This window comes from Balaenoptera ricei, chromosome 17, assembly GCF_028023285.1.
Source record: "Balaenoptera ricei isolate mBalRic1 chromosome 17, mBalRic1.hap2, whole genome shotgun sequence".
Lineage (NCBI taxonomy): Eukaryota > Metazoa > Chordata > Mammalia > Artiodactyla > Balaenopteridae > Balaenoptera > Balaenoptera ricei.
In genome coordinates, this window is record NC_082655.1 from 32,590,376 (window position 1) to 32,600,867 (window position 10,492).

The window sequence follows — 10,492 nt, forward strand, 5'->3', positions numbered from 1 at the left end:
AAGGTAGGAAATTACGGAGCTTGGATTCAAATGTAGGCAGTCTTAGCTCTAGTACCTTCATGTAGCCCAACCCTACTCAACTGAACCAGGGACCCAGTGTCAAAAGTCCCTCAAATCTCCTCTCCTCAGAGCTCCCTCAAGAACTTACAGGTGTGTTAAAGAGCTGTTGGAGAACTGGGAATCCTTGATCCCAGCAACCTCTCATCCTTTCTCATCCTCTTCCACCTTTGAACACATGACCGTTGAACATCATGCCTCCCACAACTGCGTGACTTGGCTCTGAGCACAACGCTACCTTGGAGGAATTTTGAGAGGCTCTCGTAAGAAAAGAATGTCAGAACTCTTCTTCTACTTCTTCATCCCCTGAGAAACGCAAACATCCTGATGCATCTTCACCATAGCAGAGACAAGATGGAAGGTATCTTGCAAGGACATTGGTTAGGGCCACATGGCTTCCCAAAAGGATGACACTCACCATAGACTATCTCCCAGTCTATGAAAAAATGATGATTTGTCTTATGCAGCTCTATGAACCCTGATCTTTCATGAGGAAGGTCAAGGAAACATCAGGAGAGATGTGATTTATCCCCACCCCACCCCTCCAGGAGTCTCTAGAGTTGGCTGTGTTTTAAAATAGACCCAACCCATTCCTTCTTTACTTCTTTCTACTCTCTCCTCCACAATGACCGCTAAGGCTCAGGCCTCTCAAATTTAGAGCATGGAAAGTTGTCAGCAACAATCAAGGCTATAGACTTTCTCATTCTGGTCCAGAAGAAGGGAGACAGTCTCTCACCTCAGTCATTAAATGTAGGCCCTTCCGTTAAATCCAACTGGGCCATTTTAGGTGTTATGGCTACTTCTGAACCAGAGGAATATCATGCACTGATTGGCTTAGGCCTGGGTTAATGCCCATCCCGGAACCAAAAGTTCTATCAAGGAGGTGGGATTTTCTGAAAGACTTAGGCCAGTTAAGACTCATCCTTGGAAGTGGTCTGGGTCTGTTCTACCAAACCATATGACTACTATACATAGTAATGATGGTGGAGAGTGCCTATACCCTCCAAAATCTGGGTGCAGTTTAGAGGGAAGGTGTCAGTATTGGGTAGAAGATGGATGAATGCCCACTAAAATATAGAAAGACCTGACAAGATATACACTGAAAGTTGGCAGGAGTTATCACGGTGGTAGGATTAGAAGTAATTGTTTGAGCTTTATATAAGCATGTAATTCTTATGGAATTGGTGGGAAAAAATATCTACTTTTAAAACAATTTGTCAAGAGTGGAACCAAGTGAAAAAATACCAAAAAGAGGACAATCCTCCAAAATGCCAAGCGTATCACATTCAAATACAGAGGCAGCAGTATCACATTCAAATAAAGAGAGGAGAACGTATTTCTTACAGTTTTGCCGATTGGCCGGTTGGAGTGAAAACACATTAACCAAGAGGCAAAGAAGGAAACGCTTAAGGACACACAAAAACCAAACCTCGTGTGGTATGAGACCGCCAGAGAAATACTGACCTGCAGCCTAACAGATTAGTGAGACGAATAACAGTCCAAGGTGAGAATGACACGTAATAATAAGTTGGCCGACATTCGTTCGTTGAACTTGACTACAATGCAGGTGTGTTTATGTCTGATTGCACTTAACACTCACAACAGTGCTTTGAGGTGTTATCATTCCCATCGGAGGCAATGTTGTTGATGTCCTGCCTGTATTCCCTTAGTGCTCACCATTATCACGTGTCAACAGCTTCCTCCCGCAAGCGCCAGCACTTCTCTGCCTCGGGAGAAGGTTGCAGGTGCACGGGACAGCCAGAGCTGCTGCGGAGTTGACATCCCCAGAAGTAGCCCTCAATAATACAGAACAGTACTCAATAAATAAATACTTACCAAGTATCAAAAACTTAATAAATAAGTAATTGATAAATCAATATCTTCCTCGCCCCTTGGGTGGGTTAACTCTGAGGCATGTTCCGTACATGCCAGGGTCAGAGGATCCCACTGGGATCCAGGCTTAATTGCCCACAGTGGTGACCTGCCCATGGACACAACTGTGCTGGCTTCCTTTTTCTCCTTGTCTCACTTTCCCTCCACCTCGTCTTCCTAGGATCCCAAACACTATTTTCACTCACACTTTTGTCTCAGGGTCTGTTTCTGAGGGTATCCACTCGGGACACCCATTTAAAAGATAGAGCAACTGGGGCCTAACAAGTAAGCCACTTGCCCACATGACACCACTAGTAAGTGAATAGGGACAGATTGCTACCCACAACTGACTCCACTTAATCACTATACACACATTACCCCAAACACAGCAAATGTACCACTGAGGGTACTTGAGAAGCTTTAAGGTGGTGCGTGATGGATTGTTTCATTTTTAATTCAATGTGTATTAGAAAAGTAATACAATATTTCATTAAATTTAAGACACTTTCAATTATAACATACACCAGTATTTTACTATGTATTGCTAAGAAAAAAAACACAGCACGACCCAATGTTTTCTTATCAGTTAATATTTCTATTTTATTCTTGCTGAAAGAACTCTTTTAGGCTTCTTTTGTGTATAGCATTTTAAAATAAATTACACGTGGGCATACATACAACGGAACATACAAACAAATTTAATTGGCTAAAATATTTCTTAAATTTCTTTACTGTCAAGTGTCCAATTCTTCTGAATCACTTGAAACTCAAGGTCAACAATGTCCATGGTTTGCCCCATGATATATCATCGTCCATGCCATGGAGAGCATGGCACTGGAGGCTGCATTTCTTCAAGGATGCTCCCGCATTGCCTTTGGGATTTTCATCCTTGCCACTGACATCCATTCTTCAGGTTTTATCCAGTACCTTCTTCTTCTCACCAGAAGGTGTCAGGCAATGACAATTACATCCTGACTGCTGACTGGTCAACAGAAAACGCAAGGATGGTCCCTGGCATCCATTGACAGAGACATCACGACTTCAGATATGTTAACAATGTGAAAAAATGGGGGCCATAGATCTAATGAAATAAGGTATACAAAAGGCACATCACATCTCTGATACATGGATATTATTAAGATGAGGCTAAAGTAGTATGTAAATTTTTAAAATATGAGTTAATTTAAAGGAAAAATTTAAATTAGAAATTGCACAGGCAATACATTGATAGGGTGAAAACTGTGAAGAGAGTCATTATCTGCACTTTGAGAAACTCAGCATTATCTCGTGCCCTGGTCCATGAGGAGACCTGCACTGCCACAAGCAACCGTCTCTATGCCCAGCAATTATCGCAGCCTGCCCACTCTTTGTTCTCAATCACTCATGATACCACCCACTAGGTCTAATTCCAGGAGTTTCTCAACAATTGCACCTACAGCATGAAAGGGGGCTTTAAATTAATATTTGAGGAGTGATTAAAATTGGAAGGTGGGGTAGAAGAGCATACCAAAAGAACAGGATCAGAACAACTTGATAGACCAGTTCAAATTAGGATTAATGTTTGTGGATAAAGAACAATGGCCAACAGCGTTTCTATAAAGTCAAGTTTACACCTCTTTTCAGCTGGATGTTTTTTTATGTAATTGCAGGCCCTTTTATTGGTGGTAAGATTACATTTCATCACTGAAGCGGAATTGTACACCATACTTGCCTGTGTAGTACATAGTCTTAGTACTTTCACATGACAGATGTTTCCATGGCAGAGGGACTTAAGTAGACTAATAAATAGTTACGCTCATTATCGTTAATAATCTAACTCAAACAGAACCCCAATTAAGGGATTTTCTCACTGTTGTCACTTCAAGACATTAACTCAAGTTCAGAAACTATAACGGACATATGTTCAAACTGAAATCTAAACAGAACAACCACTAAAATGCATGATTGTTTAAATACACTGTGATGCTTGAGGAAGGTAAAGGCTGTGAAAGCAAATGATCCAATGTGTGAATGTTCCATCTGCCAGATATGTTAAGGTCTACTCCCTAGAGCTAATTAAAGGAAACTAAAGGATGGAAAAGAAAAAGATCAGGTGGCATGCCTTCTTCAGATTTTAGGTAGGTTGCATGTTGTAAACTTCTTAAGGCTGGTGGGTAAGATAGGAACTTCACATTTCTTCTCCATTGAAAGCATTATAGTTGGTTTACAAAGATTTCCTCTCAGATCCTTCAACTGATGATATGAATCGCAGTAAGGCCTAAGATTGATTGACTGTAGGATTTAGGAATAAATTTTTCTTTCTCTCCTTGCCCAAAAAGCAAACTAGCTAAAAGTGGGAATTTTCCTCTATCAGAGGCTGTGTTCCTATTTTCCCCTCCTCACTGCGTTTTTTGCAGTACTCACATTTTGTCCATTTTTGTCCATCATCAAATATTCAGCCATTCAAGTGGCATTCAATGAATTAACCAAACGATGAACGACAGGATGAACAAGGAGAATTTATTCTGCTCAGTGCTCCCTTCATTACACCAAATAAGCATATTCAAATTCAAACCGTAATCACAGAATGTAGTCAGGGGCTTGCAAAGTTGCACCAGTTGCATTTTCACTTAAACTCTTAAACTTTCATTTTCACTATTAAACTTTCTTCTTTCTCGTTTTTTTTTTTTTTTTTTTAATACGTAGAAAGGAAGTGTGCCTTGCCTCTTCTAAGTCACCCCAACTGGATTAAACTCTTAGAGGAAAGAGCCTCTGCCTTCCTCAAACCTTTAAAGACTCCTAGCACAGTTCTCTAATCAGAACAAGCACTCAGTTAGCACATGTTTATAGAAGGAATGAGTGAGAAAAAAAAAAGAATAAAAATGATTATCATTTCACCAGTCGATAAAATAAATACTTAAAATCAGAGGAATATCACTGACTCCATCCATTCTGGCAAAACTCCATGAAATTTTACAAATCTGTGCATTATGTTCTCAAGCTATAAATCTCATAACACTCAACCACATTGCGAAATACACGAGAATGTCTATCATGGATATTTCTACATCTTCATTTCGGCATGCAAATTCACAAGTAAACAGGATCTTAGAAAACTCTCTAGTTCCTACCAGTTAATTTGGTTATGTGGATTTTGGTTGCAGAATTAAGTCCTCTTTAATAGAGCTGGAGTTCAGAGGATGATGGCTGTGGCTCAGAGGTGAGAGGGCTCTAAATACATCCCCGGTCCCGGTTAAGGTTCTTTGCAGAGATCATGACGAGTGTTGCAGACCATGCTGAAATGTTGGGCCCACATTACTAGACGGGTCTATTCTCTAAGGATCGCTTCCCAATGATGGCATAGAAACTACTCAAATGCCACGATGCTTTTTCCTTGTCCTACCACTGCCCAGAACAACATACCTGTCTCTGCCTGAAATTTTACCTAGGAGACCCATTTCTTTGAGTCTCAAACCACAGGTATTCATCCATTTATTCAGCAAATATGTATTAAGTATCTACTGTATTCTAAGGATCATGCTAGGGATACAAAGGCAAATGAGACCGGGTCCCTGCCCACAAGACATTTAAAACTAGTGAAAATACTGTTAAAACGAAATATTACTGAAAACAGTTGCATGTTAAACTGCCTTCAGTACCACCTTGTTGTGGGTTTTTTTTTGTTCTTGTTGTTGTTTTTGCTTTTGTTTTGTCTCTGAGAAAAAGCAAACCTGCCTGTTAGGCCCCCAGAGAATTTTCTCAGGATTCTTTTTGCCTGCAGTTTGAGGTTTGTAACACCAGATGGCACAACTGAGTCTCGGACTGAGTAATTAAGTTCTCTTGAAACGAAAAAGACCATGGCTGAACATGTGTCCTTTTAAATATCACTTATTAATATAAATTGAACAAAATAAAAATATATACATCTTTATATGAAATAATTAAGTATTAAAATAACAGAATGGGAAATCAACAACTATACCATATGACCTTTAAGTGGACTTTTAATCTCCTGATCACATTTTTTCTTTAATGTTGTTCATTTGGAAACTCCCAGGTCTTTCTTAATTAAGCACCAGTCTTTCCCTCATCCCTTCCTTTGGATTTTTAACACTTGGTCCTAGTTATTCTGTGCTTTTCTGCCTACTTCCATGGACTGCAATGTTGTTTCAGGTTACTACGCTATCAACCTAATTCTTTTATTAAACTCTGTTTCAAAGTAGGGCTTACATTTTCCATTCCTATTCAAATCCTGACATTTTCTGAATCTAAAACATAAACTCTTTAATCACTGGTTCTCAGCTGGGGACAGTTTTGCCTCCCAGAGGACATTTGGCAATGTCTGCAGACGTTTCTGATGGTCCCGACTGCAGAGGGGAGGGAGGGATGGGAGTGCTGATGGCATATAAAGGGGAGAGGCCAGGAATGCCGCAAAATATCCAAAAATGCACAGGGCAGACCCTACCACAAAGAGTTAACCAGCCCCCATTATCAGAAGTTGAGAAACTCTGACTTTGCAGAGCTGCAGGAGGACCTAAGATCACAGGAGTCCTGTCAAACCTGGGTGTGCTGAGAAAATGCAAGTTTCTTCCCTTTGTGGCAGGGATTTCCATGTAATAGTCCAAGTGAATTGTCATGTGTCAGAAACTTCGCTTTTAAAGATTACTATTAAAATGGGCCTCTTCTTCCTTTAAAAGTCAAAACGTAGTCCAAACATAAGCTCACAAATACCATTTTTATGCAAATCAGAACCTCAGGTGTTTCACACTTTATTAAGAATTAGTTGACAACTAGCCAGGAACAAGATAGGATGCCAGCTGTGTGAAAAGAAGCCTTTAACTGCAGGAAGGTGTTATGCTTAGTGAAATAAGTCAGACAGAGAAAGACAAATACTGTAGGTTTTCACTTAGATGTGGAATCTAAAAAATAAAACAAACGAACAAATATAAACAAACAGAAACAGACTCACAGATACAGAGATCAAACTAGGGTTTATTGGAGGGGGGGGAAGGTAGGGGAGGGGGAAATAGGTGAAGGGGGTTAAAAGATACAAACTACTAGGTATAAAATAAATAAGTTACAAGGATGTAATGTACAACACAGGGAATATAGTCAATATTCTATAATAAGTTTCTATGGAGTATATTCTTTAAAAATATCATATTACTATGTTGTATACCTGAAATTAATATGTTATTATAAGTCAACTATACTTCAATTTTTTTAAAAAAGAAGGCTTTAACTGCAGAGGTGGGAAATAGCATATACATATTTGCTTTAGAGTTTTCCCTTGACAACGTTGAACTTTATCTGAGCCCTGTGTTCCCAGAAAGCGGCTACAGTTAAGAAATCCCCTCCAATGCTATCATGTTCCAAGAAAGGGCAGAGCACAAAGGATCGCCCTGCCCTAGCAGAGATTCTTCAGGACTCAGATAAGGCTCACTTGCTCCTACCTTTTCTCAGCACTCCTTGTTTACTTGCTTTTCTGTAAAACTCCAGGTTTTCTTTCTTTTCTTTGAGATAGTTCTCACTAGCGAACATTTCCCCTACTGTGATAGCCTAAATAAAATCATCTCCCAGGTAGTCTTTCATACCCTCCTATCTGTCTCCCTGTTGTTTCACTAATTTTAGGTGGCCAGACCTCAGGGCTGCTCAGAGGAAGACGAATATCTCCAAACCTCCTCCAGGCTATGGAGACCTCCGCTGAGAGAAAGAAAGGAGCTGGATTCCGCTTCTCCATCAGCCTTTCACGATGTCATGCAAAACGCTGCTCTGGCAGATACTAGTCACTGAGGTGTTTGTAATGAGAGACCCACCCAAGTCCAAACTTTGGGCTCTCTCTTCTGTGAAAGGAAAATCAAAATGGAGTCAGTATTGTTAAGAACTCTCCCAAATGGAACCAGGAAGCCATTGAGGAAGTGCGACTTATGCATGTCTCAGCCTGGATGGAACCTGAATTTTGACCACTTTTTGTCTTAACATGGTCATCCAGAACGTCTGCCCAATGTTTCAGAAACTCAAGATACTTATCGGACCCTTACCCTTAAATAACTCATGGCAATCTATCCCTTCAGGGCAATCAATCCCTTCTAGTCTCAGGGTCAGTCATAATTCCTGCCAGACAACTTTAGCAACCTTGTGACTTCTGCCTTTATAATCCCTCGATTCTTTCTCTTCCCCAGAACTCCCGGTTTTAGTCAAACGTGTCTCCTGAATTACAATTCCTAAGACCGCCAAATAAAGCTCTTTTTCTCTGCAGCCTCAATACTGATTATTGTTTGACACTTCAACACCACTGCTGCTACCCTGCTGGGTTGGGGGTAGGTGTTAACAAGTAGGGCAGTTAAGACAGGAACCCTAGGGGATAATCCATGGATGAGATGAAATGCCAGAATGGACCAACCTCCTCCAAGAGGTGTGAGGCATGCAGCGGGCTGGGTGGATGTCAGGGGAGGGGTCGGCTCCCAGAGGCTCATTGGCATTTGCCATCTTCCATGTGTGTTACACACGTCCCTAAAAGATCCTCCCAATTCACTCCCACCTAATCCCTGTGGTCTTTACCCTCTAATGCTCTCCTTCAAGTCTCCTTCTAGTCTTCATCCTTGCATAAACAGTAAATCCTACCTGCCCTGGGGCTTTCCCTTTTGATTCTCAAGAACACAGTTTGGATGTCAAAAGAACTGAAAGCTAACCTTTCTATCTTTACATTCGTCCATTGAAATCCCAATTTCCCCCTTAAAATCCCAATTCCCCCTAGTCTGCCTTAGATAGCCTAGGGAAAGGATCAGAAAGTGTGGGCAGGAAAATGAGAAAATCACAAAGATTAATACTAAGTGAAACCGTGATACTAATTCTTTCAGAGCTCAGTGACCATTAATCATTTACCTGATAAGTATTGGTAACCGGGAGGATATAATGTACATACAAATGAGAAGGATGAGGGAAAGATGATTCCAAAGTTTTGAGCCATAGCGACTGTGAGGATGGAAGGTGGTGACACTGGCAGAAATGGGCACGTCGGGAGGTGAGGTGGGTCTAGAAAAGATGAAAACCAGGCCTTGTTAGCTTGAGGCAATAGGAAGACATGTAAGTGGAAAGTCTTCTGCCCTGTGGGATACAGAGTTAGAGCTCAGGCAGTGGTTAGGACCACAGGTATTGTCTATGAAGGCTCTTGTTTAGCATCACGCATCAGTAGCAGTCGCCCAGAGATAATTAGTAAAGAGGGAGACATAACTGTTAAAAATCAAAAATCACCCACATATAAGAGGCAAGATTTAAGAAGAAAACTCAGCAACAGTGACAGCAGAAACTACAAGAAAATGAAAGAAGGTGTATTTTCACAGAAGTCCAATAAAAAATTTTTTTGTCAAGTTGGAGGAGACAGTCCCCAATGTCCAAATGCTGCAGAGAGGTCAAGATAGGTGAGTCTGAGGAAAAGCAATTGAATTTGGTCTTCAGAAAATCACCAGGGACCTCAGAGAATGGCTGGCATGGGGGACGTAGAGTGTTAATCAAACCTCTGGCCCCGCTCACCCTTACGAGCCTGGGAAGTCATCCAGGTAGTTTAGGAAGCTTCTGAGGGCATCATTATTTACAGGAGTCACCGTTAAACAACCTTCCTTTTTACCTAAGGGCAACTTTCTAAATAAAGATTTATATTCACAATTTGAATTTGAAAAGAAGTAAGTGTAATGATGGGAAAAGCACTGGATTTGAATTCCAAGTCCTTGGGTCAATTGATGTTCTGGTTCTGCCATCTACCAACAGTGAGAACTGGGCCAAGGCAGTCTCTTTGGTCCTTTATTTCTTCATCCATGGGAAGAATGGGGTTATTGAAGAATCAGTACTCAATAAGGTTGTTTTGGTTTGGTTTGGTTTTTACTATAGCACAATATATAAGGTATTTAATATATAGTTGTCACAAAAAATTGAGTCAAACTAGTCTAGAAACAGGAAAACTGAAGATTTTATTTTAAAATTCTGCAGTGAATGACAAAATTCCAAGTCTTCTAAGCTTGGAATAAATTAAATTAAATGTCTCTCATTAAGAGGTACAAACTTCCAGTTACAAAAATCAGTGAGTCACAGGGATGAAAGGTACAGCATGGGGAGTACAGTCAATAATAAAGGAATATCTTTGTATAATAACAGATGGTAACTAGACTCCTCGTGGTGATCATTTTGAAATGTACAGAAATATTGGATCACTATATTGTGCACCAGGAACTAACAGTGTTGTAGGTTAATTGTACTTCAACAAACTCATAGAAAAAGAAATCCGATTAGTGGTTACCACAGTTGGGGGATGAGGGAAAGGGGGATTTGGATGAAGGCAGTCAAAAGGTATAAACTTCCAGTTATAAGATAAATAAGTACTAGGGATGTAATGTACAACACAATAAATACTGCTGTATGTTATTTATTAAAGCTGTTAGAGAGTAAATCCTGAGTTCTCGTCACAAGGAAAAAGGTTTTTTTTCTATTTCTTTCATTTGTATCTATATGAGATGTTGGATATTCACTAAACTTACTGTGATAATAATTTCATGATGCATGTAAGTCAAATCATTATGCTGTATACCTT